The following is a 17,774-nucleotide window of genomic DNA, read 5'->3' as shown; positions in this document are numbered from 1 at the left end:
TTTTGGCGTCATTCTAGGGATGGTGTTAATTTAAGCCTTTTCTAAGGGTCATTTTTAGGAGTTTGTATGCATAATCAGTTGTTCAAAGTTTCAATTGAAGTAAAAGTTAGTATTATTTTATCGGCATGTATAGGAAAAGAGATTGTCTTGGGAGATTTCTTCATCAAAAAAATCCATTCCAAATAGAAGAAATGGTGTACCCTAAGCAAGAAGACCAACACCCTAAAGAAGACCAACCCCTTGAAGAATACCAAGTTGTTGTAGAAGAGCCACCATTTGAAAATCCTTTTGTAACCTATCATGTAAACCTCCCTTCATCATCATCTGACGAATCATTAGGATTGAATAACCATTTTTCTGCCCATGTATATCAGGAAAACCCTTTAGCCATTGTCATTTATCAACAAGGACACCCACCACCACCTAGAACAACTTGGTCTACATTTCCATTTCTCATACCTAACCTCTAGGATAACAATAATCTAAAAAATATTCTTGCGTCTGCACTTCCCAAGTTCTATGACTTAATTCTTTAAGACCCAAAAACCTTTCACTTTGAATTTGACATTCTTCGTAGAGGGTATGACTATACAACTGATGCACATAGACTAAAATTATTTCCCTCCACTCTAAAAGAGGCAACTCTAAGATGGTTCATGGTTTTAGGAGCTAATGATGCGGTAGATTGGGATGGAATGAAGAACTTGTTTCTTGTCAAATATAAAGATAATTGCAGTGGGAGTATGCAAGGAGATGATATATTCAAGATGCAATAGGAGGAAGATGAGACTCTTGAAGATTATGTTTCAAGATTTCTTTATAATTTACAAAGGAATAATGAACATTAGTTGAATGAGTCATCTCAAAAACATCTTATCTTAAGAGGTGTGGAGAAAACTTGTGTGAAAGCCTTAGGCCTCATGGATGGAGGAGATATTACACAAAGTACATGGGAGTATATCAAAAGATACTATAAGAATTACGCAAGGGCTAATATAAATAAAGGAAGAGGAATTTGTTCTAATTCCTTGAAGACTAGTGGAGCTAGTGTATCAAAAATGGATCATTTAAATTTTTTTATCTAATTTTAAGGAATACATTATTAACAATGTTCTAAACCAATTTGATACAATGCAAGCCAGAAGGAAACAAGAAGAAGTTGATGCTATGTTAGCTGATTTTATCTCTCATGGTCAAGAAAAGAAGAGGAATTGCAAGTGTAAGATGGTTGCTAATTTAGAGACTCAACCACAACAGATGTCATCAGAGTTCAAAGAGATTGATGACAATGGAGATATATTGTAGGTCACTCAAAGGAGACCATGGGCTTAGAGACAAGGTATGCCTCAAGACCCTCTCCAAAATTTTAGTAATTTTAACAATCAATGGCAAAATCCTAAATTTTCAAACCCAAATCATTGGAATCCTTCTTGGCCTCCTTTGTCTCAACCTATGTGGGATAACTAGGCTTAGCAACAACCTGCACCTAACCAATGATAATAACCAAACTAGGAAGCCCCTCCACAATAGGAAACTTGGCAACAACCTAATCAAAATTGGTAGCCGCAATCCAATCAGTGAAAGCCCTATAAAATAACTGGCAATATTCATCTCGATAGTGGTCTAATAAATAGTATAATGCCCTCCAACAACCTCAGTAGCAACCTTTAATTCCACCTCCTCCAACAACCAATATCCATCCACCCAAAAAAACTTAGTTACTTTCTCAGCTAACACCAAATCCAAATAATGTGCCTACTCAAAAGAAAATATATTCTTCCAATGATACTCAACAAAAAACCTATTCAATCAATGATATAGACCATAGGTCTAGAGCCACTCTTCCAAATCCTAAAGGTCTGGTAATAAAAGAGGTTACTTATGAGGAAGTCTCGAATGAAGAATCCCTTTCTATTCCATCACAACCTTCTGCAACTAAGTTGCCACCATTTCCACAAAGATCTGCTCAATCATCAATTCCTTCTAATCCTCTTGTAGGAATATTGCTCACTCAATTGAAAGAAATGATAGTCAAGATACCATTACTAGATGCCCTCAAGAAAATTCTAGCATATGCACTAAATCTATTAAAGAAGCCTATATAAAAAAAACCTAGTAGAAAGCATAAGGACCCCCAAACTATCAATGTCATGGGTCAGTTATCTATCCTTATGAGCTAAATAAATTAATAGTTCCAAAATATTGTGATCCAGGGAGCCTAGTTGTCAGAGTACATATCAATGGAGTACCTGTATAGAATGCTTTGATAGACTTAAGTGCATATATTAATGTCATGACTAGGGAGGTACTTCTCCACCTTAATATCATTGGTATTAGAGAAACCCCTACCATACTTTGGCTTGCCAATAGTTTTATAGTTAAACCTAATGACATGATAGAGGATGTCATAGTTGCTTTGGATTCTTGGGAGTATCCAGTGGATTTTGTCATTTATCACCTAAAGAAACTTTAGGAGGTTATCCTATTATCCTAGGATGACATTTGTTGTCCACAAAAAATTCTTGCATTTCTTGTCGGTCATGAAAAATGACTATACCTAATGGATCAACTATTAAGAAGTTGGCCTTATATTCTCCTGCTAAACCACTCTTACAAGATGAACAAGTTGTGTTGCCTAATTTAGGAGATGATGAACCTGAGGTAAACTCATTAAGTCAACTCATGATGATTGAAAGAAACCCCTTTATAATTCCTCACAATGATGATGATATCCTCATAGCCATCTTTTTCAAAGAATACGGTGAGGATTCTGCTCTATGTATTGATTAAATTTGTTCATTACAAACAATTATTCCTCCTAAAGATACACGTAATTTTCCTACACACACTAGTTATCTTCGTATCTTGTTAACTTGTGAAATTAAGGCTTCTAACTTCAATGAGTTATCTATGGTTAATAAATTCACTAGAGTTGCAATTAGCCCAAGGAAGGAGCTCAATATTAGTAAGAGTCTTACTTCTAACAATTTGGAAAGTACACTTAAGATGCTACAAGTAAACTAGAAAGCATTTTCCTGGGATTACACAAACATGAAAGGCCTAGACCCAAATATTTGTACTCAAAGAATTTACATTACACCCGAATGTAATCCTATCAAATAGCCCCAATGAAGAGTCAATCCTACATTACGTGATATTGTAAAAAATGGACTGCAAAAAATTATGAATGTTGGAATCATCTATCCTATTTTTGATAGTCAGTAGGTCTCACCTTTTGTAAATGTGCCTAAAAAAGGGGGTTAAATGGCGAGTATGTATGGATTTAAAAGAACTTAATATCGCAACTAAAAAAGATCATTTTCCCTTACCTTTCATTAATGAAGTTCTTGACAATTTGGCTAGGAAAAAGTATTTATGTTTCTTGGATGGGTTCAATGAGTATAATCACATATGCATAGCACCAAAAGATCAGGACAAGACAACTTTCACCTATCCCTAGGGCACATTTTCTTATTTAGTATTACCCTTTGGATTGTTTAATGATCTTTCTACCTTTCAATGAGCAATAATAAGTATTTTCTTTGATATAAAAATCTCTATGGATGATTTCACTATTTATTCATCTACCGTTGATGAAGCTAAATCCAATTTGGATAAAATTTTGAAAATATTTCAAGAACACAACCTTTTATTAAACAGTGAAAAATGTTATATGATGAGGGAGGAAGGAGTTGTATTAGGTGAATACATTTCTTCAAGTGACATTTATTTTGGTCCTCAAATGATAGAGGTGATTGACACTCTACCTACATTTGCAAAACAAAAGGATGTTAGAAGCTTTCTAGGTCATGTTGGTTAGAGATTCATAAAAGCTTTTAGCCAAATAGAAACTCCACTATATGATTTGTTAAAGAAAGATTCTGAATATTCTTGGGGTTCAGAATGTGACAAATCATTTCAGCACCTTAAAGATATCTTGACTACAACACCTGTACTTAGAGGTCCCAATTGGAACATTATGTTTCATATTCATACTGATGCTTCAAATTATGCTATAGGAGTTGTGTTAGGACAAAAGGAAGTGACTACAGAACATGTTATCTATTATATTAGTAAAAATCTATAAGGAGCAAAACTGAACTAAAGTATCACAAAAAAATAAGTGTTAGTTGTGATTTATGCTCTTAACAAGTTCTGATGTTATATCACTGGATATGGAATATTTGTGCACATTGACCATGCTACAATAAAGAACCTCATAAATAAACCTACTATTTTAGGAACACTAGCTTATTGGCTTTTTCTTATGCAAGAATTTGATATAAAAGTGATAGACAAACTAGAAAAGTCTAATGTTGTGGCATATTTCCTTTCATAATTGTGGGTCCCTAATGACCCTATAGTTATTGATGAAAACTTCCTAGATGAATATGTATTTCGTTAATAGCACATAGTCCATGGTATGCTAACATTTCCAATTATCTCACCACAGGGAGAACTCCAACTCATTTCTCTCCTAAGGATAAAAGACTTTTAGCCAAAAAGAGTTTCAATTTCTCTTGGATAGTTGGTTGAATGTTTATACCTGACCTAATCAAGTTTATTGCAGATGTCTCAAAGAAGATGAAACTTAATATATCCTAAAATCCTACTATAATGAACCATGTGGAAGACATTTTTTCGCTAAAAGGACAACATTCAAGATCCTGACAAAATATACAAAGAAATGTGACAAATGTCAACATATGGGAAGACAAACAAAATTAGATGAAATACCCCTGCAACCACAAGTAATTGTTAGACCATTTGACAAATGTGGAATATATTTTGTTGGACCAATTGACCCTCCATGAAAAGGTAAATCTTATATTTTAGTCTATATTGATTATGTCACTAAATGGGATGAGGTGAAAGCTATGAAACGTGCAAAGGATAACAATGTTGTAGAATTCTTATATAAAGTCATCTTTACATGATTTGGAGTCCCTGGAGAATTAGTAACTAATCAAGGTGCCCATTCAAATCAAATCTCATTACTGCACTCATGAATCAATATACAATTCGGCATGGTAAATCTTCTCCTTACATCCACAAGCTAATGGACGGGCTAAGATAATGAATAGAGAAATAGAAGCCATCTTGACAAAAACTATTCAAATACATAAGAATGACTAGGAAACCAAGCTTCTAGAGGCATTATGGGAATATAGAGAAACATGGAAGACAACAAAAAGATTTACTCCTTTTGAATTAGTCTAAGAAAAATTGGCTATGATGCCAATTGAGTTTAAGCATAAAACACTTCACAGTGCATTGGACATTAACATGGATCTCCACGATGCTCAACAAGAATAGATCCTACAACTAAATGGACTTGATGAGTTTCAAAATTTTGTGTTGCATAATACTAAATTAATTCAAATGCAACACAAGAAATGACATGATAAATTTATTAAGGATAAGCAATTCACTATGGGTGATTGGGCATTCCTCTATGATTCAAGGTATCAACACAATTTGGGCAAGTTCCAAACCAGATTGCTAGGACCATATGAAATCGAGGTAGCACATGATAATGGAGTAGTACAGTTGGCAACAATTGATCCTTCTTGATTTGAACTTCTAGTCAATGGGCATTGACTCAAAATCTATAATAAACTATAGACTAGAGAAGACTTCCTATAGCAATTTTCTTTTACATATTCTCTTGCAGCAATTGTACCTAAGTCTCCCACTCAACGTTCCCCATTGACTTCAACCAAAGTTTATAATAAATCATCACTTTCTCCATAATAAATACATCTCACCTTCATTCTCTCTCACCCATCCATCTCATTTTTGGATTCCACAATAAGTATGCAGTGATACAATTTTTTAACCCATTGCATAGGTTTGTACCATGCATTCTTCCATCCTTATTTATTTCCTTTAATTTCATGCACTTACATTTTTCTTCCATTTTCATTCTTTGCTCACACTACATGGTGGGACACGTGTTTTATCTTAAGTTGGGGTGGATTGTGTGCCTTACATTTTTTTCATATAAATCCTATGATCATATGATAAATAGTATACCATACTTTGAACAATTATTTGAAGATATGCCATACCATTCCCTTTACACTTATCAAGATAGTGTAACACTTATTTCCCTTTTGGAAAGTACATACATAACCTATATTTATGGAATAAAATAAGGACAAATGGAAAAATTTTAATGATGACATGACATAATTATATGGCATGTTGTTTTCCCAAAAGATTTAAACTTTTTTTTTTCTTTGTTGCCTCTAAAAACACATGCTGTGCAAATCTTGAATTTGTCTCTCTATACCTTCATTTGTTCTTTGAGTGTGGAAGTATACATTTTGTCATTTTTCTAGAATAACCATGGGGGGTGACTTGATATTCCATAAACCCACAATTCGTAAAATCATTCTCCAAGACAATGTGTGTCATCCATTGTTTGAAAATTGTGGTTGACTCTAGTATTTTCACAAGCTCACGGCTTGGAATGATGAAATTTTTTTTCATTTTATGAATTTGTTGAGTAATGGGGTAGCCATGGTTAAGGGGCTCAGGGTTGAAAGCAATCAAGAGATAATCTCTAAAGTCTCAAGGTTACCATTGGAAGGAGATATTTTTGAAGAAGATATGGATCCATGTACAACAAGGGCCCAATTCAGCTTACAAATAGATGGGCCATTGGAAGTGCATAGGAAGCAAGAAACGAGGAGGATTTTTGTACAAGAACCCTATAATTAGTGTTCCTTTATATCATGAAGTACATTACATGTGAGGGTAGGCATCATTCATTGTATGGTGTTCATTTCAATCTCCTTAGTTGTTTAAGGTGTGACAATAGACCTGTCAACCTTCCACAATTCTGGTTTAGTTTGCTAAAGAAATGAGTTGTATATGTGCAAGAAAGTAAGCCTAACTCAGTCTCACATAATTTTACTTTAAATTGATAATACAACGGGCTTTAGGATAGACTTCTACTATCTCTTGAGATTATTTCTTGTTGATGGATGAGTTTTTTCCAACATTTGGGGGATCTAGGGGTTCAAGATTAGGAAGAAGGGTTGCTATAGCAACTAACACTATAAACATTATACAGTAGAATGTATCCAATGAACCCTCACCTAGGGAGAAAAAGAAGAAAATAGTAGAGAATCACCATCCATCTCTAAAAAGGAAAAAGGAAAGGAAAAATCTATTCAAGAAAATCCCTTTTCACCTCAATTAAAAGCTAGTATAAAAACTGGGCCTTCTACACATAGGGTTGAAAACAAACCAGTCTAGGAATAAGAAGAAGTTAACCTAGGTCACACACAAGAGTTGGGGGATGTTCATGAAAATGTTGTCACTCCCTCACCCTTTTTTAAGAGAAAGAGAGTTTAGAAGTAGACTCCTGCAACATATGCTAAAGGAGAATCTTCAAAGAAAAGGAAGAAGGTATCTAACACTCCTATTAAAACACCTATGAGGAGGAGTGAGAGGGTTTATAAGAATTATGTTCCAACATATACCTCTGTAGATAGCATTTCTCAAACCAATATCCCTAAAAATAATGAAGAAATTCCTGAGCATGATAAATTAGAAGAATTAAGAAAAGATTTAGGAAATAAGCCATAGAATCCTAGCCAATACTAGGAGGATGTTGTTTAGATTGGAGATGAAAATAGTGATAATGATTTAGATCATGGTAACTTTGTGATCCTAAGAAAAGGGAAAATCCCTCAAGTTGTATATGAATCTAATAATGATGATGTTTTTGTTTCTAGAAATAAACCTATGGAACCTGTAATTAGTTATCCTCAAGACTTGGATGAAGATTTTCCTACAGTCAATATAAATATTAGAGAGCAAGTTATTAAGGAAATGGTGAGTGAGGGATTAGAGACTTGAGTTCAGTTTGCAAAAAAGATGGAAGAAGACTCTTTATTATGATAACCATCCCTTGAAATTCATAAAAGAGTCATTGTGGTATAGAAAGGAGAATCTACTGCTAAACTCGTGTTGAAGGGACTAATGATAGTGATGATTTTGAGTGTGTAGATATTAAAAATCAAGGATCAATGCTTCCACCTAACCTCTCCACACTATTATCAATCGGAATGAGTTTATATCAACATTTTTTAATAGAAAAACCTATGTCATTAGAAGAAAATAAGGGGATGCAACGAGTTATTAATAATCAACAGAGGGAATTGTTGGATCATGAAGACAAGATTATGGTTTTGGAGGAAAAAGTCACTCAATTGACTACTTTGATTCTTAAACTTCTTCAATGTAGACCACCAGCTAAAGTTTATACTCTGTTCCTAAAGGACTAGATGTCGAATTATCGGATGACTCAAATTTTTCAAGGTCTTAATTCTTCCCTCAATACTCCTCGTGAATTTTACTATACGTTCCAACAATCTCTTGCAACCATTCAGTTTGTTGTGTGAACTATATATGCACAATTTAGTTGTTCCTAATGATAGGGAATGGAATCCCTTAATGTATGTGGGGGATATGAAAATGAGAGCACTTATTTCCTAGATTCAGAATGACATCACTAGAGAAAATCAAGCTAAACTGTATAGAGATACAGAAGAGTTATACCATTGTATCTAAGGCCTAAGACAAAGGATCAATATACATATTTCTATGACTTTTTGAAAGTTGCAAATTCTAAGAAAGGTGAGAAACACATAAATCCTTGTAGGATAATTGTCTATTCAAAATTCAACGAGATACAAGAAAATGAGTTACAAGAAGCTGAGAGGTCAATCAATCAAAGATGGATAAGACTTCCCTATGACTTGTAGGTTAAGGAGCCACACTCTCCCCTGAATTTCATTATGGAAAGGAGGTGTGCATCGTGGTATGCCATGTTGGGATAGACTAAGTGTAGTTTCTGGATTCCACTTAGGTTTCAACCTCCTCTACTAATGCATCCACTATTAGGGATCAATGAATATGTCAATGCACATGACATGGTTTATGAAGTACAAGCCTAGGAACAACTTAAAGATTAAGGGATATTACTGGAGTTGGTAGAAAGGTACAAGCCACTTTCCAACCCATTCTACCTCTCACACATGTCATAAACATTCCATTTCATGTTCTTCCTAATATGTGTTCACATATTTGTGAGAAAACCTAGTTCATACATCTATATCCTCCTTGGGACACTTGCCACAAGGCTAAGATCTCAATCCATACCATCTCCTTCAATCAATCCTAGGAATCCATTAAATATTTAATCATGAACATTTATTTTTCTCATAAAACTCTATAAATTGAGGCCTTTGGTCATATTTTGGGGGTCATCTTCTTCAACATTATGTTTCTATTTCTACCTATCAAGTCCTCATCCTAACATCACTCTATTAGTTTAAGCAATCATTTTCCTTCCTACAAAAACATCAAAAGGAGTAAATGAAGTGGAATTAGGTGTCTCTACTTAAGCTCAATGTGTGAGATGAGAAGGTAAAAGACAAGATAAATATTGTGCGTTCTCATTCACTTATCTATTTTAAAAGTTAATATCCTTCATCATCTTTAAATATCATCTACCAATATGATAGCATCAAAGTTTTAATTAATCAATAATCTCTAGTACATAAACACGAAGGGAGTCACATATCACTAAGACTACAAGATAAAACATAGGGTGCACCACTATGACAAATGGATTGTTGCATCTTCAACATTCATATTTCATCATTGACTTGATAGTTCAATATCTATATGTCTTTTTAATTTGAATATCTAATGATGATATTTCTAATAACATTTCAAAATTCAGTTTAATTCAATTAATATTTGAAGACTAATTGTGTTTTCATTTATTATAAATATTTAATTTACTTTAATTAATCGATATAAAGATTTTAAATTTATATAATTTGTGAAAATATTATTTAATGAGGTTGGGCAATAGACACCTCACTTCTTGTATCAATTGACTTTTAACTATCACTCCACTAATGGGGACACCAATTGTTTTATAATATTGTCAACATGCTTTTTCCTTTCCCAAAATTCAACCCAAGATAATATCTCTCTTCTAGACTTTCCTTTGTTCCTCTAGTATCTTCACTAATTCTCATCATGAATAATTTATTCCTCCACTCCTTTGGTTTGAACCCACCTACTTCTCACTTGTCTCCTCCTATGAGCAATCTATTGCATTTTGTTCAACACTCCACCGACTCCTTCCTATATTCTTGTATTTCAAATGTTGAATGTTTTTTGCTACCATGCATTCTTTCAATGCACTCTAACTTCATCACTTCACCTTCAAGCCACCAATAACCTTCTCCTACATTGCATCCTCAATTTTCCTTCTCATTTTATCTAATGTTCTTCTATGCTTGTAGAATACTCCATCATCAACTACAAAAGTACCCCTCACCTACCTATCATAGTGGAGTTTCTTCTTTCACACACCTACCAACATTATGATAATCACTTACAAAGATTTAAACCTTAATCTCCAATATAAAGACCAAATGATCTCATTGCTTTCATCACAACTTCTTTAAACTTTATCTCAACAATTAAACATAATGAAATCATTTTTATCATGTGAATAAACCAAAATTATGATGTAAACTAACAAATATTCTATATATAAATGAAACACCTCTAAATATGAACCTTAATCACCATCCTCTCACTACTTACCTTCTCCTAGATGACATAGGGGAAACAACCCCGTAGTTGCCCAGGCTAGCTTCACACACCTACAGTTCCTAATCTATATGTCAAAATGTGTTAATTTTTTCAGTGAAACTCCATAGGCGAGTGAAGAGCTTAAAGCTAATCTTTCAACTTTTCTGCATTTGCGGAGCTCTCTGTAGAGCTCATAAATTGCTAAATGGTCTAAAAGTGTCGTTTTAAAACATTCAACTGAAACTCGTTATGTTCACCCCCAATCACTTACCAAAAAAAAGTACTTTTTGCACAAATGGACCAGTCATCAACCAAGAAAGCTAAAAAATGATCAGTTATTACTACATGTGTGATCAACTATTAGTACATGTGCTATCATTCTTTTAAGGCTTTTTATGAGCAGTAATTGAACTTTTTGATATGACGGTCATTTAGACATGGGCGACAAGTGACTCATTTCCCCTATACTCCTTTCTGCAAACGTCCTCTATCTTTTTCTAGCATACCCCATCATTATCATCTAGAAACTATCACACCTAACAATGATAGTGGGGTTGCCACTTTAGTACCTACCAACACTAAGATAATCACTTGAAAAAGATTTGAAACAAATGAACCGACTACCGACTACTTTAACCATAAGTATTACTCAAATTATAGAAAGCCTTTATATTCTTTAAATACATCAAATGAATAATCTAATCTAACCAATATCCTTTATTATTAAGAATTGAACCCCCCCTAAAGATAAACGGTACCTAAGAAATCGCGCAATCACTTCTACATGGCAGCGATGAATCTGGGAAGAAAACAGGATGATTAAATAACTATTAGCTCGCCCTCGATTCCAAAATTTTAAATGTATAACCGGAGTATAATAATTTTAAAAGTTTCAAAGTGGTCAGAGAGACGGTATTTCCACGATGTATGGTATTTGATGTCTAACATTTTAACCAAACAGATTCCACAAAATATGATGAAAATATAGGACTGTTGAGCGCCTTATACATTTCAAATCTCGGATCTTTTCCACAATAAAGAGCCGTATCCTTAACGCTGCAGGGACCGAAAGAGAAGTCTACTCAATTAACAGAGAAATTTAATTTAAATTGTACTGTTTTGGCTTTCGTGCGGAATTAGTTGCCGTCTCACTTCATTTACTGTACAATTCTGGTCATCAACATTATTTCTGTAAACTATTTATGATGTGAAGTTGTTTTCTGACTTGACTTCTCCTCAAACGTGGAATGAATTATAAGGAAGAGTACCTAAAGTAAAAGTAAAAGTAAAAGTAGTTTTTTGCACGGCATTCCAACGTATTCCTTGGTTCAATGATGACTTTTCCTCGGTTGGTGGGAATGGAGGAGTCACTATTAACAGCTTTCTTTTTCTTCGTTCTTCATTTCCAGGAAAATCAAAGACTTCTGTTAGTCTCGCCGTGTTTCTTGCTTCGAGGTGAGATTTATTTTGAATATCATAATTTTATTTAATTATAAAGTAAATACGTCAAAGCGAGCTTTAGTTGTTAAATATTATTTTTGTTTTATTATTATTAAGTTGTCGTAAAATTCAAAATGCTTATGGAATTATTTTCGTTGATAAAATGGTTTTTCAATGTACAAATTAAAGTTGTCAATGTGTAGGTATTTTTAATTTTAAAAATAAAAAGTTAACATTTATATTGTAATTTAAAAATGTTATAAGCAATTGAATCTTGCTATATACTATTAAGTATATCTAAAAAGTATGCAAAGTGAATTAGGTTAAACTTTGGTTTTTTAAAATACAATTATATGTTACATTGAAGTCAATTGTTAGGTCATATAGGAAATGATGTTGTTTGTACAAGGAATGTCTTGATGAATAAGTGGTAGCCTTGAATCAATTGTGAATCCATTTAGAAGGATCAAAACATGAGTGAATCAAAATGAGAGATAGTTATAACAATTTGAAAATGTTATTAGCAATTGAATCTTGGTATTCAATATTGGATATATCTTAGAAGTATGGAAAGTTAATAAGGATAAATTTTGGTTTTTTAAAATACAATTATCTAATACATGAAGTCAAGTGGTAGGTCATGTGGTAGTTTTAAATCAACTATAAATCTAATTAGAAGGATCAATGTGTGTGTGTGTGTGTGTGTGTGTGTGTGTGTGTGTGTGTGAGAGAGAGAGAGAGAGAGAGAGAGAGAGAGAGTTGCACGATGATAAAAATGAGTATTGGTAGGTCATGTGGTAGTTTTAAATCAACTATAAATCTAATTAGAAGGATCAATGTGTGTGTGTGTGTGTGTGTGTGTGTGTGAGAGAGAGAGAGAGAGAGAGAGAGAGAGAGTTGCACGATGATAAAAATGAGTCATTCTTTTTGTCGTGAGATGAAAAGCTAATTTTTTATAATATACTAGGGTAAGTGCACCAAGTTGTGGTGCCAAATGCGGGTATAAGTGGCCATTTTTTTTCTCCTCTAAAATCAACAATTTCTAAACTTCGACAAGAATTTGAAGATAGTTACACTGAAAATTAGAAGATATGACAAAAACAAAAGTAGTAGTCCTTTGAATCTAGTTTCTAAACTACAATTATTTTTTCAAAATGGTTTAGTTTTACATCCTCAAAAAAGGGGGCTATAGAAAGTGGTACTATTTTTTCAAAAAAAAATAACATAGTGCAAAGTGTGCCCCCCCTAAAATTTCAACTTTTTTTTTTAAAATTCTTTAATCGCTCTAGTCAAAAGTCACCTAACATTGTGTAGTTTATCCCAGATTTTTCAGGTAATTTTATAACGTGTATTTTTTTTTATGGATTTTACAATTGGACACATCCCAAAAACGTGAAATATCTGTGTGCTCCCCCTAGAAATGATTAAAAACTAATCTAAAATCAAATCTTTTTTTTTCAAAGTGTGTAGAATGGAGTCTAGTTTCTAAAAAACTAAGTTGTTGTGAAATTTGATCAACGAGCTAAAATCTACACCCCAATTAGTACATGTTGATTTTTTACAGAAAATGGACATGCATTCAAAATAAATTATAGTTGAAAGGTTTGAAATAGTTCAAATTCAAAATAAATTATATGGTTAAATAGCTAACACATTGATCTACAATGTCATGTAACTTGATTTTATCCATGGTCAACCACAAGGAAACTTGAAGGAGAGCACACAAGAAAAAACAATCATTTTTTGTATGTTTGCTGCAAAACACGTCTCAGACTACTTTAGAGAATCCAAACCTTTGAGCTGGATCCCCAAGGAAAATCCAAGCCTTAGGCTTGGTAGAATCCAAAGCTTTAAATAGTGTGTGCATGCCATAGCATGTGCACGCTATTTAATATATATTTAAATTCAAGCTTACATAGCACGTATGCACTATAGTGCGCATGCACTTTGTGAACATGAATTTCAATAGAGAGGGAAAGAAAGAGGGAGAGAGGGTAGAGAGTGAGAGAGAGTAGAAGATGGGGAGAGAGTAGGAGATGGGAGAGAGTGGGATAGGGAGAGAGGGGGGAGAAATAGAGAGAGAGAGAGAGAGAGAGAGAGAGAGAGAGAGGTGTGTGTGTGAGAAATATATAGTAAAAGAGAGGAGTGGAGAAAGATTTAACTAGAGAAATATGGAGATGAAGATCAAGATAGATACATGAATATATATATATATATAGAGAGAGAGAGAGAGAGAAATGGGGAGAGAGAGAGAGAGAGTAGGGGATGGGAGAGGGTGGGATAGAGAGAGAGGGTGGGATAGGGAGAGAGAGGGGGGAGGGAGAGAGAGAGACTAGGGGATGGGAGAGGGTGGAATAGGGGGGAGAGAGAGAGAGAGAGAGAGAGAGAGAGAGAGAGAGAGATTTTTCATATAGTGTGTACGTGCTATAGTGTGTGCATGCTTTATAGTGTGTACGCACTATATGAAAATACCAAAAAATGATTATAACGAAAGTTTGGGTCCCTACTGACCCATATTCTCTTTTTTATCTATTGTCTAATCTAATGTTTTGACAGAAAACACAGGTTTCATGTTATTGGAAGTTAGCTTACACCAAATTCAATCATTGGATACACTATTTGAAGGCTATTTAAACATTCTTTCATGCTATTGGAAGCTAAAAAATACCAAATTCAATCATTGGATACACTATTTGAAGGCTATTTGAACGTTCTTTCTATAGAAAAGGTTAGCACAATCTTTTTAAAATATTCTTTGTTACTATAGAGATAAATTTCATTATAATTTGACAAGTTGTTTAATATATAGTGAATTCATTGAAATTTGTATGTTTGAATGAATTGTTATTTGGAAATGGTTAGAAATTTGACAAGTTGTTTAATATATATTGTGTATTCATTAAAATAATTATAATTTGTATATGTATTTGAATGATTTGTAATTTACAAGTTGTAAGTAATTCAGATGTTTGAATAATTTGATGTATAGAATAATCATCATGCCAAGGAAGAAACCAAAATCTCAAACAACAGAGAGAGGGAGAGAGATTTGGCAATTTAAAGAGAAAAAATGAAACTACTACGCAAACAAAGAAAATTGCAATGCAATAATGAAAAATTTTCTTTTGAAGAGGAACACAAACCAGCAATACAAAGAAACAAAGAGGAAGAATTGGAAAGACAAAGAGAACAAATGAGACTCTTACACTTAAGAATACAATTGAATTGTGAAGCTACACCATTTTTCAATGTTGGAGTCATATAATCATCTCATGTTGAAGAGACACTAATTTCTACATCCGACAATGTACACACTCCATCATGTCATGTTGAAGGCACAACATCAACATATCAAGTGGGTGATATTCCATCTTTTGCATCTTATTGCCAAGACACATCATCTTTGGTTCAAGGTACGCAAAACACTCAGCCTTATGTTGATGTTCAAAATGTTGAGGGAATGGAAGAGATTATAGCACCTTCTAGAATTCGTTTTAGAAGACCAAAATATTTGATTAATATTGATACTAACACTTTGAAAATAATGCCTAGAAAGATTAGCAAGCGTACTTGTCAAAGAAAAGTTAATCATATGTGGAGATTATTCTTTGAAGAATTAAATATTACAGGTCAATGCCAATTATTTGTTGAAATGATGAAGAATTTGAAATTTAGGCCCATCATGAAGATTCTTGGGCTAAGAACAATGGATGATTCAAATGAAAAAAGCATTGGGGTCAGTGCAAGAAGTTGGGTCTCACTTTTGGCCAAAAAGTGGAAGTGTTTTTCCTATTTTTGAAATATATTGTCAATTGATGCCAAAGTTTGAGACATTTATAGATTAAATATTAAAAAAAATTAGAAATAAAAAATTTAGTGTTGGAATCTCCTTTTTGAATATGTAATTTATTTGTATACCCATATGATGGATTTTTTTTTGGTATGGATTTTTAAAAACCACTTTTTCAAAATGTTTGTTTCAGGACCATACCACGCTCGTGTATGGACACCATAATTTGACACAACTAAATGAATTTTTGCGAATCCTTTTAAATGAAGTTACCTTACACACCAAAGATTGATGAGAATAGTTTTCTTGAATTTTTTAATATATATATATATATATATATATACATATATATATAAAATTAACGATTAAGCTAATTTCTAAAACCTCTCATATACGAATGCCATACTTTAATCAAAATTTAGTTTTTTTGGAATTTTCTTTTCAACTTCAAAACAATTGTTTGAAGATTGATGACATGTAAATTAGTTTTAAAAATATGAAAAAATTAAAAAGTTATTAAAGTTTTAGTGAATCTCACTATTTTATTTTTAAGAGATACTTTTGATTAATAAATAATGGAAAAATAACAAATGAACTTATAACACTATAAAATTTACATTTTTGAAATCAGTACAGTAAGACCTTTAATGGGGACAACTGTATAAAAATTATGACAATCTCTGAAATTGTTGATCAAATGCCTTAGTCAAAATTTGGTTCATAAAGGCATAGGCTTGGTCCCACCAAGCCGATGCCATGCCTTTCCCCAAGGAAAAACTTAATGGGAATTCTTGCCCATGGCACCAAAATCGGGCACCTGATTTGCAATTGAAAAATTGGTGCCCAATTTGAACTTAGTCGTTAGTTTAAAATAAGGTACTCGATTATTTAAAAATTGGGTGCCCAATTTAAAATTGGGTACCCATTTTAAAACAATCGGGTATCAAATTTTGATGTACTTGGTGGGCCCCTAAAGATGCCCCACCAAGTAGTTTTCAATGATTACAATGATTGAATGACAGTTTTGAACTGCAACAACAAATTTCTATCATAATTATTCTATTTTCTTGTCATCTTCTACAATTTGTAACAATTGATTCGAATTCAAAATTGGTGCAAACATGGGATCAAAACAACAAAGAAAGAAGAAAATAAAAATTATGACAAATGAGGAGATTGCAACAAACGAAGCTAATGAAGCACAACGTCAACAAGAAAGAAGACAAAGAATTAGAGAGTTGAGCAATGTTTTAAAGGAGAAAGACATTGAGGATACTACAATGGATGAAGAGGTTGAAGCAGAGAACCCTATACAAGGATATTCAGGTGTACATTCTAATTAAACATTCAATATAAGTGTGTCTCCAAACCCTCAAGTTTTTTCTCATGATGAAATTGGTAATTTTTTTAAAGTAGGTTACGATTAAATAAATGATTTAGATTTTCTTCATGAGAATAGATTGCTAAATGATCATGCACAACAAACTCCAATGGAAATGCATGCCACAAAAGAAACACCAAGGAAAAATGAAAATGAGATTAAAATTCCAAATAACATTAAAAATGAAATGCCAATTGAAAATAACAATTGTATGAATGTAGACATGGAAACACCAAGTACTGAACAAACATGTCTAAATGATACTGAAGTGTGTGAACATAATTTCCATTTTTCTAACATTTGATGTGCTAGATAATCTTAATGGATTGGTTTTGTGAAGACAAATTAGGACACATGCTAATAGATTATATAGAAATTATTTTATAATAAGAAATTTGGGTTTCAATGTCAATTGATGTTGCAACTAATTAAAATGTCTAGAATGCGACATAAGTGAATATCTTAATGTGAATCGTAAGACTTTAGAAAGAGCTGTAAAAAGAAGGGTTAACTTTGAATGTGATCTAACAA

This window comes from Cupressus sempervirens, chromosome 4, assembly GCF_028749045.1.
Source record: "Cupressus sempervirens isolate cs-2001-9-10 chromosome 4, ASM2874904v1, whole genome shotgun sequence".
NCBI classification, from domain to species: Eukaryota; Viridiplantae; Streptophyta; class Pinopsida; order Cupressales; family Cupressaceae; genus Cupressus; species Cupressus sempervirens.
Note: the sequence above shows the minus strand (reverse complement) of the source record.